Raw genomic sequence first — 18,945 nt, forward strand, 5'->3', positions numbered from 1 at the left:
GAATACAAAGAATCACAACTTACCTAAGCAGAAACCTCCACAGGAACAAGTACCATGGTAGCAAAGCCTAAACTAATTGAGTAATCCTTGGAGCTTGGAGTAGACAAGTGTGTGTCAACTTGTTATTACCTGACTATCTCACTAGCTAAATGAGTTTATTCAGGAATTGTCCGAATAGTTGAAGGAAATGCAGACCAGGAAACACAAGCTCTAGTAGACCACAGGAAACTCCAGAAAACACCCAGACTTACTTTTATATAGAAAAGGTGGCTGTGGGATGGACTGCTTTAAATGAAAGCTCATTGGAGGAAAGGAAGAGTTTGGGGTGGTGGTGTCTTCTCATTGGCTGAGCTGCAGTGTTTGCCATTGGCTGGGCTTGTTGCTGGCAGGAAGAACACCTCCTTCTTGTTGGGGTGGTAAAGTAGAGGCACCTTCCTCCAGGAGAGGCGAAGTGGCCTCTTCTATTTGGGATAATTAACAACTGACTGGTAGGGTGTAAGAACTCCCCCACCAGACTCCTTGACTCCAATTTTAGTGGAGGTTTCTTTTATTAATTTTCACACCTGAAAGTTAAAAATTCCATGGGGCGGGGTGGGGGTGTTAGCTGTACGGCAGCCCCACAGATTTTTGTAAGTTTACCTTGACCAGGTTCTCATGGTGAATAAAGAGCAAAACACCCTTCTGTCTCCTGGGGCCGGGGGGGAAGGGAACTACCTTCAAATGGGCCACTCTGTTCCTTCAGGAAAAACTATTTTACCAGAGCCTAACCAGCTGGGCATTATTTAGAGTGTAACCTAGCTTGGAGAAAGGGCAATGTGGTGAAGACATTGAGATGATTAATATGCTAAGGATTCTAATGGATAGAAGACAGAGCATACAAGAACAGACCCATTTTATAAGTTGAGAGAAATTCTACAAGAATCAGGAAAAAACAATTCTAGAGATCAAAAACATTGTAACAGAAATGAAGAATGTTTTTGATGGGCTCTTTAGACACAGATGAAGAAAATCTCTCAGGTGGAGGGTATAGAAGCTTTGGAAGTTAGTAGAAACTATTAAAAATATGGGGAAAAGGAGAAAACACTAAAAAAAGAGAAAAACACACATGTACATACACACATGCACATGCATGCATAGTCACAGCAGAATACCTGAGAATTGTAGGGCAAATGCAGAGGGTGTAAAATATGTATAATGGAATAGCAGAAGGAAAAGAAAGAGAAAAACAAGAAATTTTGAAGCAATAATGGCTGTGAATTTCCTCTAAATTAATGTTAGACATTAAACCACAGATCTAGGAACTCAGAAAACACCAAGATACATTAAGACAAAACAAAACTACGCCTAGGCATATTATATTCAAACTGCAGAAAGTCAAAGATAAATAAAAATCTTGAACAAAGCCAGAGGGAAAAATATACGCTACATATAAAGGATCAAAGATAACAATAATATCCAACTTCTCAGAAACCATGCAAACAAGAAGAGAGAGGAGTGAAATATATAGTGTTCAAAGAACGAAACTACCAACTAGAAATTCTGCACCATGCAAAAATTATCCTTTAAAAGTGAAGGAGAGACTTTCCCGTCATGGCACAGCAGAAATGATTTCAACTAGGAACCATGAGGATGCGGGTTCAATCCCTGGCCTCGCTCAGTGGGTTAAGGATCTGGGGTTGCCATGAGCTGTGGTGTAGCTCACAGAAGCAGCTCAAATCTGATGTTGCTGTGGCTGTGGCATAGGCTGGCAGCTGCAGCTCTGGTTGAACCCCTGGTCTGGGAACGTCCATGTGCCACAGGTATGGCCCTAAAAAGCAAATTAAAAAAAAGGAAAAAAAAATGAGAAGGTGATATAAAGACGTTCTCAGACACAAAAACTGAGTGGCTTTGTACTGGCATACCTGCCTTGCAAGAAATTTTAAAAGCAGTTCTTCAGAGAGAAGGAAAACAATATAATTTAGATGCAGATCTACATCAAGGAAGGAAGAACATTAGAGAAGGAATACATGATGAAAATGTAAACAATTTCATAGGAATCAATTAAGATTTAACATATTTTTTTCAAAATAATTATAGCAAACATGTATTCAATGAAATGCATGTAATAGCCATAATCAATGAAATATATACGTACATGTAAAAATCTCAGAGGAAATAGCATAGGGGAAAATCTAGGAACCATTTGTACAGTGATGTATAATTTAATTTAATTTAATTTATATTTTTTTGGCTGCACTTGTGGCATCTGGAAGTCCCCCGGTCAGAGACCGGACCTGTGTCATTGCAGCAACTGGAGGTGCTGCACTGAATGCTGGGACCTTAACCCACTGCATCAGAAGGGGATTCCTATATGGTGATATTTTAGATAAAACATCAAAGGCTCACTTGGTAAGCTGGCCATCATTAAAATTAAAACAACAACAACAAAAACCACACAAAAAACTTCTGCTCTGTGAAAGACATTGTCAGGTGAATGAAAGACAAGCCAGACAGAGAGAAAATATTTATAAAAGACATATCTGATAAAGGTCTCTTATACAAAATATATATAAAGAACTTTTAAAATTCAGCAATAAGAAAATGAACAATTTGATTTAAAAGGGGGCAAAAGATCTTATCAGATAATTTACCAAAAACTTGCACAGATGGCTAATAAGTATGTGAAAAGATCCCCTGCATCCTGTGTTATCAGAACTGTAAAATAAAAGAATAATGAGATACCACTACACAGCTACTAGAATGGCCAAAATCTGGGACCCTGAAAACACCAAATGCTGGTGAGGATGTGCAACAGGAGGAAACTCTCATTCATTCCTGGTGGGAATGCCAAATGGTACAACCACTTTGGAAGGCAGTTTGGTAATTTCTTACAAAGCTAGACATATGCTTACAATATGCTCTAGCAATCGTGCTCCTTGTTATATATGTAAAGGAGTCATGTAGGCACAAAAAGCTGCACATAGATTATTCCTAATTGCTTTATTCCTAATTGCCAAAACTGAAAGCAACCAAAATATTCTTCGGTAGGCGAGTGAGTGAATAAATAAACTGTGGTATATCCAGACAATGGAATACTAGTCAGTGATAAAAAGAAATGAGCTATCAAGCTCTGAAAAGACACAGAGGACACTTAAATATATATCACTAAGTAAAAACCAATCTGACCACATACTGTGTAATTCAAACTATATGACATCACTGTGGATACAATAAAAGGATCAGAAGTTGCTGGGGGTAGGGAGAAGGGAAGGATGATGGCACAGAGGATTTTTTAGAGCAATGACCATATTCTTTATGATACTATAATTGCAGATATATGTCATGTTTTTGTCCTAACCTATAGAAAGTACACCAAGAGCGAACCCTAATATAAACTACGGACTTTGGGTGATTAGGTGTCAGTGTAGGCTATTGATTATAACTAATGCACAACTTTGCAGTAGGATTTGATAGTGATAGAGGCTGTTTTTATGTGATGGCAGGTGGTATATAGGACATCTCTGTCTTTTCAGCTCAGTTTTGTCATGAATCTAAAACTTCTCTAAAAATTAGTCTGCTAGAAATAAAATAAAATAAAATAAAATAAAACAGTTCTCAGCTTTGACAGATGAGCATTTCCAGCTGCTGTTTTTAGCATATTTTTAACTGACAGTTTACCCACCAGTGGTTTCAGTGTTCTTTTGGAATCCTAAATTCAAAAGCTCATTTTAGGAAATGATATTGAAACAAGTCCTGTGTGACAGAAAGCACATAAAATTCCAACTCTCTCAAGCACAGAGAGGCCTGGTAATTACTAAGGGATGTTTTATCAGACGCAAAACTCTTCTTTGTATAATAATGTCAGTAGTGGCTTTAATAACACACTGAAGTTACAAAGCACCTTTCGTGGTCATTAGGGATTCCCTTTAATACTGCCCATTGCATTTCACATCAGGATTATACTTGGGCACATTTCTGACATATAATAAATACTGCATTTCCTTAAAAAAATGTAGAATGGTCTATAGATACATACAGCACAGATGAATCTCAAAAAAAAGTACTTTGAATGAAAGAAACCTGACACTAATTGTATATACTGGCAAGATTCCATTTGGATGAAGTTCAAGAACTGGTAAAACTAAGCTGTTAGAAATCAGAACAATGGTTGTTTAAGGGGGCTTGGACTGACTGCACAGGGACATGACGGAACTTTCCAGGGTGGTAGAAATGTTTTACATCTTGAATGGGGAGTTGGTTGCACAGGAATATGTGTTTATTTAAATCTTCCCTCCTGACTCAGAAGAAGCCATGAAAAGACTCCTTCCAAACGGCTTGAGTGCCAGCATGGGGCACAGGTCTCTAGATTGACGGCCTGTACAAATGCCCCACACTCACATAAGGCAAGTGGACAAGTGAAGGGTGAGAAGGAGATGCTTACATTTCTGATATGTAGGCAGCAGAGATGAGGGTGATAAATCACTATCATGATAACTATTATTTTATAAAACAAAAAAGAGAGCAAGAAGGGGACAAAAGAAAGCAATGATTATGAGAATAAAAATTCCCTTCACAGATGAGGATATGGGGAGCACAGAGGGCAAGAAAAATCAGTGGGGGAGACATGCTAGTGATGGTGGAGGGGCTGGAGTCTGCCCTAGAGGGTGGCCAGGTAGAGGCAGGAGGCCAGTGACCTCTGCCCTGGGGGTGCAGGGCATAAAAGCCTGATGCGTTGATAATTTACTCCTTTTGGGGTTAGAAACAACAAATCAAGGTGTTCCGCTGTACCGCAGTGGGTTAAGAATCCAACTGTAGTGGCTCAGGTGGATGCAGAGATATGGGTCCAATCCCGGACCCAGCACAGTGGGTTAAAGGATCCAGCATTGCTGCAGCCGTGGAGTAGGTCACAGCTGCTCCTGGGATTCAATCCCTGGTCTGGAACTTCCATATGCTGTGGGTGTGGCCATTTAAAGAAGAAGAAGAAGGAAAAGAGGAAGAGGAAGAAGAATAAGAAGGACACCTGCAATCTTGACATATTTCTGAGCTTCGCAATGCCCTCAATAAAATTATATTTTATAGTTTATACTGTACCATAAGGATTAGTAGAAAACCATAAAACTTAAAGAACCTGTGGGTTTCTCTTCAGGGACAAGAAGGAAGTAAGGAAGTGTGGAGATCATGGCCTTTTCCTCAGCCAGACTTAGTGAAATGGGGGGGAGGTGACAATTTTGAGAAAAAAGAAGATGCTAATAATCCAAATGGCCTGAAATAAAGAAGAAATTGAGAGCATGGGAGGTCATTTGTGGGTAGGACAATTCATCCTTTGCTTACCACCCTGGTGACCAAAAAATAGTCATCGTATTTAACACCCCAAAAGCCATTCTATTCCTATTGAGGTGCCTTTTTTTTTAGACTAAATAATTGGGTACAAAATTATTTAAAGATTTTCCAGACATCAAAGGAGTCATCCCATAAAGAAACGTTCAGAGAAAAAGAGAAAAGAAAAAGAAAGAAATTCAAGACATCACAATGGTTTGATGGCCACTATTATGCAACTGACTTAGTTTATTGCTCTTCTAGGGAAGCAGCTAGCCCTGTCTTAGAATTTGTTTCTGCCTGGTCAGCTTCTCTCTCCATCCCAGTCAATTCCTTCAGCACCAGTGTAACTTGTTTACACCCCAGTTAAACTTGCTTTCATTTATATACTACTTAGGAAATCTTAGGTTTTTAGAAGGTGTTTACTTTCTATAACCTGGGCTGTTCAACAAGAACCTGAGCGTAGGTTATCTCTGATTTTCTTTTTAGAACCACAGTCTTTATGAAACCTGCTGCTTTTAATAAGCACTGATCCCAAGATTCTATTCATGGGATTCCCAACTCAGATTTTTTTGTCACTCTCAAGTATGTGTGTGTGTGCCTGTGCGTGTATACAAGTATAGAAGATATTATATAATATATATATTATACATGTATACACGCACAGACCATGTATGCATACACATCAGAATATACACATTGTGTCATAACTTCATCTTAGCTTTTATTATCCAGACTAAAAGATCCTTGGCCAGCCTCTGCCTCAAGTTTAACACGTGGGTTATTTAGCCATTTCCAGAGCAATAGATACTGCACCAAGCTATTCAGATACTAACCTGGTCTGCTCCTGAAGACACAGATCCCCCCTCTGTAGATAGAAAATGACATACGCCCTTGAACCCAAACTACAATGTTATTCAAGATGACACCTTCTATTTTTGCCTCTCTCACAAAGTTGGGAGTAGTACGATAACCAATTGAGAACTATAGCATGGCTATAGTGTGTCAACATAATCATCTTATAATTAAATATTAAATGCATATCTTCCTTACTTTCAAAGAATGCTATGGTTAGGAAAAGCAAAGTGTAACTGTCAGCATCCTGGCAGGAAACACAATTTGCTTAGATGGTTTAAACAGAGATATTTGATGAGGGGACCACTTACAGAGACATGGCAGGGTTGAAAGACAAGCAAGGTGCACTGGGGGTATCCAGAGACTGATAGCAGAAGAAAATGTTAACACCCTAAGGGCAAGGGGGGTGGAAACAGTGTTACCATAGCCCAGCAAAAGAGAGCTGGAGCCATAATGCAGAGGATGCTTGGTAAACCATAGTCATGGTGGGGCACAGCCATAGCTGATGTGGGAGGCGGGGAGGATGGGGGGTAGGGAGGGGAGAGAGGTTGGGGTGGTGGGGACAGATGAGTAGTATCTCAGTCATTCCCCATCACCTTCCCATCCTGCAGTTAACCCAACTCTCCCCTCACCTACCAGCCACACTCAAACAGATGCTGGGCAGCAAGGAGGCTGGGATAGCCTTGCTCAGGTCAAGACAGGAAGAGGGGACAAGGGTAAATAGGATGACCAACATACAAGGGAATTGCGCTGTTTAAAAACACAAGCTTCTGGGAATTCCTGGTGTGGCTCAGTCAAATTGAGTCTGACTAGTATCCATGAGGATGCAGGCTCAGTCATTGGCCTTTCTCAGCTTGTTGCCATGAGCTGTGGTGTAGGTCCGAGACACAGCTTGGATTCTGTGTTCCTGTGGCTGTGGTGTAAGCCAACAGCTGTAGCTCTGATTTGACCCCTGGCCTGGGAACTTTCATCCTCTGCAGGTGTAGTCCTTAAAAGCAAAAACAATAATAGCCGCAACCTTCATCAAAGTGAATTCATTAGGTTATCACTTCTTTTTGTTTGTTTGTTTTTAGGGCTGCACCAGTGGCATATGTAAGTTCCCAGGCTAAGGGTCAGATTGGAGCTGCAGCTGCAGGTCTATGCCACAGCCACAGCAATGATGGATCCTTAAACCACTGAGCAAGGCCAGGGATCGAACCCCCATCCTCACAGAGATTATGTTGGGTTCTTAACCCATTGAGCCACAATGGGAATTCGTAGGTTATCACTTCTAGAGTTAATTTCTTTGGATGTAGGCCTGAAGATAAGGGAGCACATATAAATGGCACAGAAGCCCAAGTTCTATCAAGAAAGCAGTCAGATTGGTCAAATGAGACTTTGGATATAAGCCCCAGGTCTTGTATCTCAAATGCACAGGAGGAAATTGGTGCATCCCAGCTCATGCCAGGATCTGCTGGTTTCTCATATAGTCCAAAGTTTCTAGACTGCAGCCTTGTTTCACAAGCTTTTCACTCACAAGCTGATATGCACAGGCCAAGAATATGAGGTGAACAGAGATCTCCTTGAGGCCTTTACAGAATTAGCAAAACTCTGGATCCATCAGGGCTTAATTACTTTTTATTATACACAAAATTCTCCTTCAGATCCTAACAATTTTTCTAAAAGATCAATTTATTTTACAGTATTTATTTTTTTTATTGTATGGCCATGTCTGCAGCATGAGCAAATTCCCAGGCCAGGGATCAAACCCTCGCCACAGCAGCAACTGGAGCCGTAGCAGTGACAACACTGGATACTTAACTGACCAAGGCAATGAGGATTTCCAAGATGAATTAATTTTAATGTAATATCATCATGTAATAAACAATTACTGTTTATTTTCAAATATTTTAACTACGAAATGGCCTTTAAAATATTTCTTTATGATTTTATGTGCATGTGTGTTTATATATTTTATATATTTATATTGTATATAGACACATATGTATATGCATATAGACATATATATAATATAACTACATGGATATATAATATATACCTTTTCCAATACCCTAGAAGCAGTGAGTACGTGTTAGTGAACTTAGTCAAATACCATTCAAAGGCATCAACCATTTCTCCGGCATGTTTAAATCAGGAGTACCAGCTGGTGTGGAAAATAAAGACCATTTTCCAGGTCTCTCTTAAAGAATAGGCACTCAGTCTTCATCTTAAATATGTTCCGAAGGCCAATACATCTGACAGAGCAGAAAGTAAAGTCAGAACATACAACACATCTGCAAACAGCAGCACCGCACTTGCTAAAGTTCATTGCTTAAAAAAAAAATGCCAGGGGTAAAGCGTACCTGGTGTTTAACAAGCACCCCCCCCCCCCACACACACACACCGCAAAGCTAGGTCCAGTTAGATACCTAGAAAAAGGAATACCGTGCCACATTCATCACATTGTCCTCTCCAAGCCCTTGTCAAGAGGAAACCATCTCTCAGGTGTCAAGAAGGATTTGTGAGACTTAATCTGATTTTTCTTTCAGGACCAGGGATCATAGTACTTTCATGAAGGAAGTCTTTAGTATTTTACCAATATGCTCAATTTTCTGCCAGACCCGTGAAACGGCTGTTTGACATCAGCACCGCCTGCAATGCTTGTCTCTTTCTTATATTGATTTATCTGCTCACCTTGACAAGGAGGCCTTAGGTTGCAGATGGATTGTCAACAAGAGAAGCCCACTTGGCCCCCAACAACATGCACCTGTGATTGACAGCCACCTTGCACCCAAACTGCCTGGGATCTACGAAATCTCTTGAGCCTCTTACCAAGAAATAGCAATTTTTCCTTTCCTACAGTCTTAATTGAGGAATTAGAGACAACATTCCTGTAAAATAGCCAACTTCCTTATTTACTGTGACATTCACAAGCTGTCACATTCTGTCACCTGTACCATCAGGAAGTTCTTCATTGATGTCAAGCACTGTGCTTAGGCTGCTGGTGAAAGGCAGATAATTGCTAGCTTCAAAGAACTTGATAAGGGGGGAAAAGACACACACACACAGGCATGCATGCACGCACACATGCATGCATGCATACATGTACTCATGCACCTGGCAGGCATCCACATTTCCTTGGCCCACCCTACTTGTCACACGCATCTTTGGTGAACAAGCCCAAGACTTCCTACGTCATGCACCTGTGTCTCTCTGACTGAGGCTTTCTCTGGCCCCTGCACATGACAGGATGTCCCTGGCTTGAACAAATCAGACATAATGCAAAGTCAGTGCCCCTGGGAATAATCCTTACCTGATGAGTGATAGAAGTTAGTGGACAAATTCCCTAAGTTCCCTGGACCCTTAGAGGCCCTATTAAAAAGCATGATCCATATAGTTTCCCAGAAATCTCTGTATGGGTTTTATACTGCTACTGTAACAAATTTCTATGAACTTCATGACATAAAACAATACCAATTTATGATCTTACAGTTCTGGAAGTCAGAAGTCCAACATAAATTTCACTAAGCTAAAATAGGATTTTGGGAAGCTCCAGGATGATTCCATTTTCTTGCATTTTCTAGCTTCCAGAGGCTGCCTACATACCTTGGCTCCTGACCTTTCCCTCATACCACTGTGACACTGTCCTTCCCTTCATCTGCTTCTGTTGTCACTTTGTCCTAACTATGGCCATTCTGTCTTTCTCTTATAAGGGCCATTGTGAGTACATTGGCCTCACCTGCATAATTCAGAATATTTTGCCCTCTCAACATGCTTAACCTAATCTACATATATGATGTCCATTTTGCCATGTAAGGTGATATATTTAAAGTTTCTGGCGATTCAGATGTGGAACTTTTTGTGGGGCTATAATTCAGCCTATAAAAACAAGCTCCAGGAGTTCCCGTCTTGGCACAGTGGTTAACGAATCCGACTAGGAACCATGAGGTTGTGGGTTCTGTCCCTGCCCTTGCTCAGTGGGTTAACGATCTGGCGTTGCCGTGAGCTGTGGTGTAGGTTGCAGACGCAGCTCGGATCCCGGGATCCCGCGTTGCTGTGGCTCTGGCGTAGGCCGGTGGCTGCAGCTCCGATTCAACCCCTAGCCTGGGAACCTCCATATTCTGCGGAAGCGGCCCAAGAAATAACAACAACAACAACAAAGACAAAAAGACAAAAAAAAAAAAAAAGCTCCACTTGCTACAGCATGAAGTCATTCATTAAGGCACACTTCACTGGCTTTCTCCCAATCCTGTGTCACGCTTCTATACAGGAACTAGTTTTTTTTTGTTTCTTTTCTTTACTTTTTTCTTTTTGGCTGCACTCGTAGCATATGGAAGTTCCTGGGCCAGGGTCAAACCTGCTCTACAGAAGTAACCAGAGCCACTGCAGTGACAATGTCAGATCCTTAACCTGCTGATTCACCAGGGAACTCCTATTCATCAGCTAGTTTTTATGGGATTACTTTTTTCTTTTTTTATTGTTATTTCCCCAATACAATGATTACTTCTTTATATTTCTTTTACCCAAATCCTTATCTCTAATTAGAATACTCATTCATGCCCATCAAGTTATTTTATAATATAAGAGGTTTCTTAAGGCAGAATCTGCTAAATAAACAAAAGGAACGAATGTACTACAGAAATTCATACAGGGTGTGATCAGTCCAATGTGAATTCTAGAAAGTTCCATAGAGAAGGAAAGATTTACATTAGACTTTGAAGAATGAGAATATTATTCACAGCCTAGTGAATAATTTGTGATTTCCTTTCCTTCCTTCTTAATATACATGTATCAGAGTCAGTTTCTGACCAATGAAGAGAAATACTACCATTTTGAAAAGAAGCACTTACCAAAACTCTCACTAGTTCTCAAGGAGAGGCATATGACCCAGATTTTTCTAATACCTGAAGACATACAATTTTATCTGCAGGACTCTGAAACTGGAGAAACACATTTCAGGCAGATCTTGTTAATTACCCTTCTCCGCTACTGAAACAGGATATAGCAATCCAACTGAATGAATATGTATTGAAGATCAAACACAACTCTACTAGCTGAGGGACATACCCAAATAAGGATGTGACAACCATACTTTGCTCAGGAAGCTGAGAGACTTTCTGGGGAAGCAAAACAAGAACACAGTTTTAAAACCAGAAAACAATAATGTCCTTTTTTTTTTTTTTTTTTTTGAAGAGCTACATTTGGACATCACAGAGCATGATACTATGTGGAGAGAAAACATGACCGAATGGCACAGTGAAATTTAGACTTTGAGAAGGAGGTCAAAGAATACCTTCATCATTTATTTTACTTTCATTTTTTTGTGTGGCAAATGAGTGACACATCATAAAAGTCTGTGTCTAAAATAATTACAATGGAGAGTTCCCTTGTGGTGAAGTGGGTTAAGGATCTAGCACTGTCACTGCAGTGGCCTGGGTTGCTGTTGAGATTTGGGTTTCATCCCTGGACGGGGAACTTCCACATGCTGCAGGTATGGCCAAAAAATTTTTAATTAAAAAACTATACTCTTTTGATAAGTATAAAATATAGATTTATGGGAGAATCAGACATTGTATCCTAGTTGAATGTTTCTAAAATTACAGGGACATCTTCTCATTGATAGAATTTTGGATTCCACAGAACATAGCATTGTGAAGTGCTAAATCTATCTAAAATCTAAGCCCTTGACTGCAATTCTATAAAAGATGCATTTATTTGGTCACAAACATTTTGCTTGAGTCTCAATACTAAGCAACATAAATTTTTTAGGAGAATACAGGTGGCCCTCTCTCCTTCTCTCCTTATCTTTTGTTCCCTCTGCTTCCTTTTCCGCAATCCATTTCCCTCATAGAAGGTGGTAAAGAGTATTTTCTTCTCTCTTATATGACTTTAAAGAGTGTGCAGAACCTGGAAAGCTAGAAGTAAAAAGTCAGGCTGGTGAGGTGTGGCAGGATTTAAGGTTTTTTCCCACAAGTATTCTCAGCAGGCTTAACAGCAGCCCCCCAGCAGCGGCCAGGACCTCATCTCCAAGGGTTACACAGATATTTGGATGAGGACCCCTCCCTGAACTCTTTGCAAGTCACACTTGCTGATTCAAATGTGGCAGGGGCTTCCCATCTCAGTTCAGTGGTGGCAGACAGCCAGGGTCTTTTCCACCACATGATGTGTGTCTGCTGGGTGAGGCTGATGGAGGGTAGACAGGATTGCTGAGGGAATATGTTTATGGTGGCAAATGCTGAGAAATGCAGGGCTTTTGTTCCCCCCTTCTCCATAGAGGGCATTAAGTTTTCTCCCATCAGGAGTTCCTGGCTTGGCAGGTGAAGAAACCAGCACTGCCTCCGTGAACATGCAGGTTTGATCCCTGGCCTTGCTCAGTGGGTTAAGGATAGGATCCCATGTTGCTGTGACTGTGTCATAGGCTGGCAGCTGCAGCTGTATTTCGATCCCTAGCCTGGGAACTTACATAAGCTGCAGGTACGGTCCTAAAAAGGAAAAGAAAAAAGAAAAAAATTTCTCCCATCAGAATGCAGATCTCCCAAACATGCTCATGCAATTCTCTTGGAAAATAATTGGTCCATTCCTCTGCAAAAGAAAGCTTACCACATCATTAATGCCAGCAAAAAAGTTTCACTTGCATGACTTTCAAAGTTCTTGGAGATCCACCTCCCATTAAGAGAGGTGGCTGGGTACCTGGCGGGGAAGTGAGGGAGGATGTTACTATGGAAATTAGAGGTTATGCTGTCTCCTGGTACAACAGTGGTTGCCTACCTCCCCAGCTGGGCTTCCATGAAAGGCTATGCTGAAGCAAGATGTCGGTGAGAATGAACTCCAGTCTGGGTTGCTTCCAGCACCTGTGCTGAGGTCCAAGGGTGACAACCTGCCCACCATCCTTCATCACCAAGAAGAGACTACTTTTTCTTGCACAAAAGCACCTAAACTGTCAACCCTTACATCTGTGGGATTGCCTCTCTTTAGAAACCATTGCTTTTCTCACTTGTTCCAAGTCATTTGTGTAGGATGGTGGTTGTCCTAGAACTTGGGGAGTAGTGTTTGTTTGTTTGTTTGTTTAAAGCTGTACCTCTACAGTTTCTGCTGTGGCACAATGGGTTAAGAATCCTACTGCAGCAGCTCAGGCTCTGCAGAGGTGTCAGTTCAATCCCTAGCCCAGCACAGTGAGTTAAAGGATCTGGTGTTTTCAAAACTGTGGCTCAGATTAAGTCGCTGGTCTGGGAACTTCCATGTGCTGCAGGTGTGGCCTTAAGAAATTAAATAAATAAATGAATAAATGTCTTATATCAGCATATATTAAAAAAAAATTTGTACCCCCATGAGAGGCAGTCAGTTACAGATATTGATAGGAGTATGTTAAGCAAGCTGAAGCAGGGAAACGAAAAAAGCTGAGGGAGTTCCCGTCGTGGCGCAGTGGTTAATGAATCCAACTAGGAACCATAAGGTTGCGGGTTCGGTCCCTGCGCTTGCTCAGTGGGTTAACGAGCCGGTGTTGCCGTGAGCTGTGGTGTAGGTTGCAGACGCGGCTTGGATCCCGCATTGCTGTGGCTCTGGCGTAGGCCGGTGGCTCCAGCTCTGATTCGACCCCTAGCCTGGGAACCTCCATATGCCGCGGGAGCGGCCCAAGAAATAGCAAAAAGACAAAAAGACAAAAAAAAAAAAAAAAAAAGCTGAGAACCTGGGAAGCAGATGTTGGGAGAACTCCTCCATCGCTGACTAGACTAAGGGATGTTGTCCATTCTAATCGCTCTTCTCCAGGGTGCCCCAGCTCAGACATTAAGAGTGTGCAGGGAACATACTTAGGACAGCATCAAGCCTAACTCATCAAGTGAAACTTTTACTCTCAAGAATAACAAAAACAAATCAACACAAAATAAACAAATAAAAAACCCACAACAAACCTAGAATGAATAAACAAATACACTCTGGAAAGCTAAAGGCATTGAAATCAACAATGAAGTTCCCAGTCTTAATTAAAAGATTTATGATAAAATGTTAATATTAATAGCTAATGTATATCGAGCTCTACTACATGCTATTCATGGTATTAAAGGCTTTTAATTGCCTTACTTCATTTAACTTCTCCCAATTTCAGATATAAAAGGGTTTATTCTTACACCCATTTTATAGAAGCAAACTGAGGTTCACAATGGCATACATTTTCCTGAACTCATAGAACCTAACAGGTGTTTGAACCAGGATCCAGATCTAGGTAGTCTGAACTCCAAAGCCACACTGTAACATGCAGACCCATTTCTATTGCCGAAACCAAAAGATCACAAGATAATTTTGCTTTCTTTAATTGATAGAAAACTGATTATTTTAATCTTTGGAGAACTTGCTACTTCAAAACAAATGCAAATCTAATCAATATACCCAATGCCAACATCACTTATGAAGGAAAAGCAAACTGGAAGTGGAGAAAAGAGGTAAGTCAGGGGACCTTTAAAAGCGGGATGTGTTCATATGAGCAGAGTTTGAAAACTGAGGGAATTGACAGAGTCACTGTAGCACAACCAGTAGCTATTAGTTTTGAAAATGCATGTAAGGGCAGAATTCCCTCAAGCTTGGGAAATAGCAAATGCAATGCTCAGCTCAGAAATAGGACTGAGGATGGCTGTGGTCACTATAAACAGTTGAAATGCAATTTTAGAATGCTGGCTTCTACTGTCTTGAGGCAAAAGTCACTCCCTGATAGATGATAAATGAGTCAGACTTTCACCCGGTCTAATTTTATCCTTCTCTGGCTCCTGGTGGACAGATTATAAAACTGATGCAGGAAATTGGCGACAGGTTTTTGCCTCCTGGAATTCCAGCTCTTTCTCTGTGCAAATATTTCCTGAATGTCTATTCTTCACCATGGTCTGTACTTTCTAGCATCTCACACTCTACATGGAGAGAACTTTTGTTCTTTTCGTTTTTCATTTTGTTTTGTGTTTTGGTTTCCATGCAGCATATGGAGTTCCTGGACCAGGGATCAGATCCCAGTCGCAGTTGTGACCTAGTTGCAGCTGCGGCAATGCTGGATCCTTAAGCCATTGTGCTGGTCAGGGGATCTAAGCTGCAACCCAGCGCTCCCAAGACTGCAGATCCCATTGCACCACAGTGGGGAAATCCTGGAGATAACTTTTCATTCAACAAATTCCTACTAAGTAGCAACTGGGAGTCAAACACAGTATCAGGGGCTGTGTCATATGTTGTTTATAATCCTCCCAATGCACCTGAAAACTAGGTCTTGCTATGCATATTAGTTAGATGAATGAGATGAAGTTCAGAGACACAGAGTAAGTAGCTTAAGACCACACAGCTGGTAAGAATAGAGCTGGGTCAATCTAGACAGACTGGACGTGAGAGTCAACATTCTTGCTATGCTTTTCTATTATGGGTAAGATAATAAATAAATAATAGAGGCATGAGAAGATAGCTTTAGGAATTGAGGGGCAAAAATCTTTAACAGATTGGGAATGAAAAGCAGAGAAAATAGAATCAAGGAAACTTCCTGGAAGAGATATATTCATGATAAGCCATAGAGAGTAATGGGATTTAAATAAGAAATGGGGAGCAAGATGCTGCAGAGGTGGGGTGAGCAAAGGCATGGGGGACCAAAAATGGACTTTCCTGTAGAAAGCCTAGTTATGGTAAAGAAGGTTGGGGCATAAGGTAAGAAGTTAATAAAAATTAGATATTGGAATAATTGGGAATAACATAAATTTGGGTGATGGCAGTGGGGGGAAAAGAGAGAAATATTCAAGACCTATGGAGAAAAAAATTTACTGGAGGTGCTCCTTTGTGGCTTAGTGGGTTAAGGATCCAGCACTGTTACTGCAGTGGCTTGAGTTTGATCCCAGGCCTGGGAACTTCTACAGGTCAAGAGCACAGCAAACACAAAACAAAACAAAACAAACAAACAAAAAAAACCTGAAAATAATTAGCAACACAAATTACATGTGGGGACAGGGAAAAGAAATGCTGATAAGTAACTACGGATTTAAAGCTTTGGATAATGGTTTTACCATTAATGAAAGGAAAAAAAGAAAAAAAAAAAACAGGAAGAAAAAAAGGAAGACAAGACGATGGATTTAATCTTAGAAGGAATCTAGACAAGCCGTCTGTACCAAGCTGTCAGGCACCTCCTACCTCCAAGAACACACACTGGGGTGTAGTTCCCCACAACTACAAGCCCATCATCTTTGTGTCTGTCCACAGCCTTGCTTCTAACTTACCACTTGTATTTCATGACTCCCCAGTGTGCACTTTCACTTCAACCACATCCGAGGCCTCCACCTGTGCCTTCTTTTTTCCAGCTCCCATACCTTTGCCTGTGCTGTCCCAGCACCTTTCTTCATTTCTGTGATGGGATTCTGCCTCCCATTGCAGATCAACCCAGGTCCTAGTTCCTACACTCAGCCCACCCTTGATGATGCCAACTTATGGACTTGAACATCGCATTTTTTCTCTTGCCTATTCTATGTCTTCCAGCCAGCAATATTCTCTTTTAGAGTCAGGACTGTGTCTTCCTTTTTTGCTCTTTCACAGAAAGTGTACCAGGGTTAAATAGAAAATTGCCAATCAATAGTTGAAAATAATGGGCATTATGCATTTGCTTATTTATTTGTTCACTTATTTTGGCTGCACCAGTGGCATGCAGAACTTCTCAGGCCAAGGATCCAATCCATGCCACAGCAGTGATCCAAGCCACAGCCGTGACAATGCCAGATCAGCCTACTAGGGGCCACTAGCAAACTCCAATGATGAGCTTTAGAATTCATTTCTTTAGTTTCTGAATAGGCTTCCCTATTCTGCAGATCTCTGTGAAAACGAAAGTACCTGCTAAGGTTGTGGTTCAAAAGTACATTCCCTACCTTTGGAGGTCTTTCAAAGTACCTGAAATTCCACTAGTATGGGTATGTTATTTGGGTCTTTAACACTCTTCCATCCTTTATCATTTCTAAGAAAATGAAAAGGAAGCCTAAAAAGTTTTATTTCATTTCTTGGTAATACTTTGCATGGAAGTTGAGATGGCTGATAAAGAGGAAGATGGATACAGGCAATTGAGAGCAAAGCACCACACACTTTTTACACAGGAGAGGTACCCAAAGAGCAGGAGGGCAAGGAAAGCAGGTGGCAGGTAAAAACTATAAGGAGGCAGTTTGTGGAATTCAGTGTTTTTATTTTATTTTTTTTGCTTTTTAGGGCTGCAGGTGCACATGTGGAAGTTCCCAGCCCAGGGGTCAAATTAGAGCTGCAGCTGCCGGCCAATGATGCTGCAGCCACAGCAATACCTGATCCAAGCTGCATCTTCAACCTACACCACAGCTCATGGCAACCACTGCACCACAATGGGAACTCCCTAGAACCTAATGTTTCAAAACATGATGGCACGTCTGTGATTAAGTGACTTTTGCAGTCTCCCTGATCTGAGGCTGCAGAGCTCCTGAGTTTCTCCCTTCATGTTTATAGGCTTTTTAGAGACAAACTGCTTGCATAGATTATGCCACAATACATCCTAAGTAATTGGAAATAAGGTACAAATCACTAGTCAACTGTGAAATCACCAGAGCGCTCAGAATGGAACAACACCAGGATATTGTGTTTCATTTGTAGGTAAGATGCCAACAAGGCTAAACACAAATTTCTTCCCACTGATTTAATCAATAGCTTCTCTCACTCCCCTTTTTAATTGAATGAAAGTATGAGGGAAATATCCTGTTAACATCTTCAGCGCAGGTGCCCTCCAAGAGGGTCCTGCATACAATTTTATAAGTTGATGTGAATCCTGCAATTATATTCAGAATTTGGTCATTACTGCTTATTCAAATTCAATGTAATGGCAGAAATACTCATTACTGACAAAAAGCATTTAGATTCAAGCAGAAGGAAAACAAAATAAAAAAGGTCAATACGAAAGTTAAAAAAAAGAGTGGAAAATCTCTGAAAATCAGCCACTTAATTGGCATCTGAGTAGATGCTTGGGAATCAGTTTGCCATTTCTGAACATTTCTTTAATAGTAGCCTACTGTCTTAATATCACAGGAAGCTCTAATACCACAGTAAGAACTTTTCACAAATCAGTATGCATTCAGCTGTTCTCAGAAGATAGCTTCTCATTTGCCACTGTACGCTCATGAAGGAGCAGGGTGTCTGGCACTTAGCAGGAGAAAATAAATATTTGCAGAACGAATGAAGAAGATTCCACCTTCTGCATTTTTGACCATGACTACACCAGTTTGAATCAATAAATATTTGATTTATTATTCTGCTGCAAAATTCATTAACCACATGGCTGCACATTCCTAAAAGACCATACCTTGCCAGTCATTTCTCAAGAAAATAGGGAAAGGGATTTGATAAGAGAGCAAGCTGATTAATCTCTCTGAACTCTTAGTTTCTTCATCTGTAAAATGGGGATAAATGAGAACATTCCCCAGGGGAGAGGCAGTCAAGATTTACTGAGGCCAGGCATGTAATGTATTGTCTTGTTTTGCCTCCCCCAGAAGCAGACCTTGAGACAAGGTTCTGAATGCAGGTGATATACGTGGAAAACAATTCCAGAGATACAGTTACAAAAGTGAGAAGCGAGAGAAGGAAGATAAAGAAACTGATAAAGTGTGGTTATCAAACCAGTTACCATCGTGGGTATTTGGAACACAATACCAGTGGGGAACATTGGGAAATGGTGTAGAACAAACGCTTTAGTTATCTTGTCTGAGGAGCAAAAGAGGTGGGGTTCTTATCCATCAAATGCCATCACTCCTGGGCTGTATGTGGCTGGTATTGTATGTCGCAATGTTGATATCCTGGTATTCT

The 18,945-nt window shown here is 40.8% G+C and overlaps 1 long non-coding RNA gene across 2 annotated transcripts in view; it reads right to left on the reverse strand.

Moving 5' to 3' along the window:
* Window positions 1–18,945, reverse strand: part of LOC125122841 (uncharacterized) — a 424,256-nt gene that overhangs the window by 364,333 nt on the left and 40,978 nt on the right. Inside the window, exon 1 of one of the 2 annotated variants that reach the window (XR_007133920.1) lies at window positions 24–208. The exons of the other annotated variant lie outside the window; for it this stretch is intronic. This is a non-coding gene — a long non-coding RNA (uncharacterized LOC125122841). Of the gene's footprint in view, window positions 1–23; window positions 209–18,945 lie in introns of those variants that run through there. 2 annotated transcript variants of the gene reach the window in all.

The sequence above is a fragment of the Phacochoerus africanus genome, chromosome 3, assembly GCF_016906955.1.
Source record: "Phacochoerus africanus isolate WHEZ1 chromosome 3, ROS_Pafr_v1, whole genome shotgun sequence".
NCBI classification, from domain to species: Eukaryota; Metazoa; Chordata; class Mammalia; order Artiodactyla; family Suidae; genus Phacochoerus; species Phacochoerus africanus.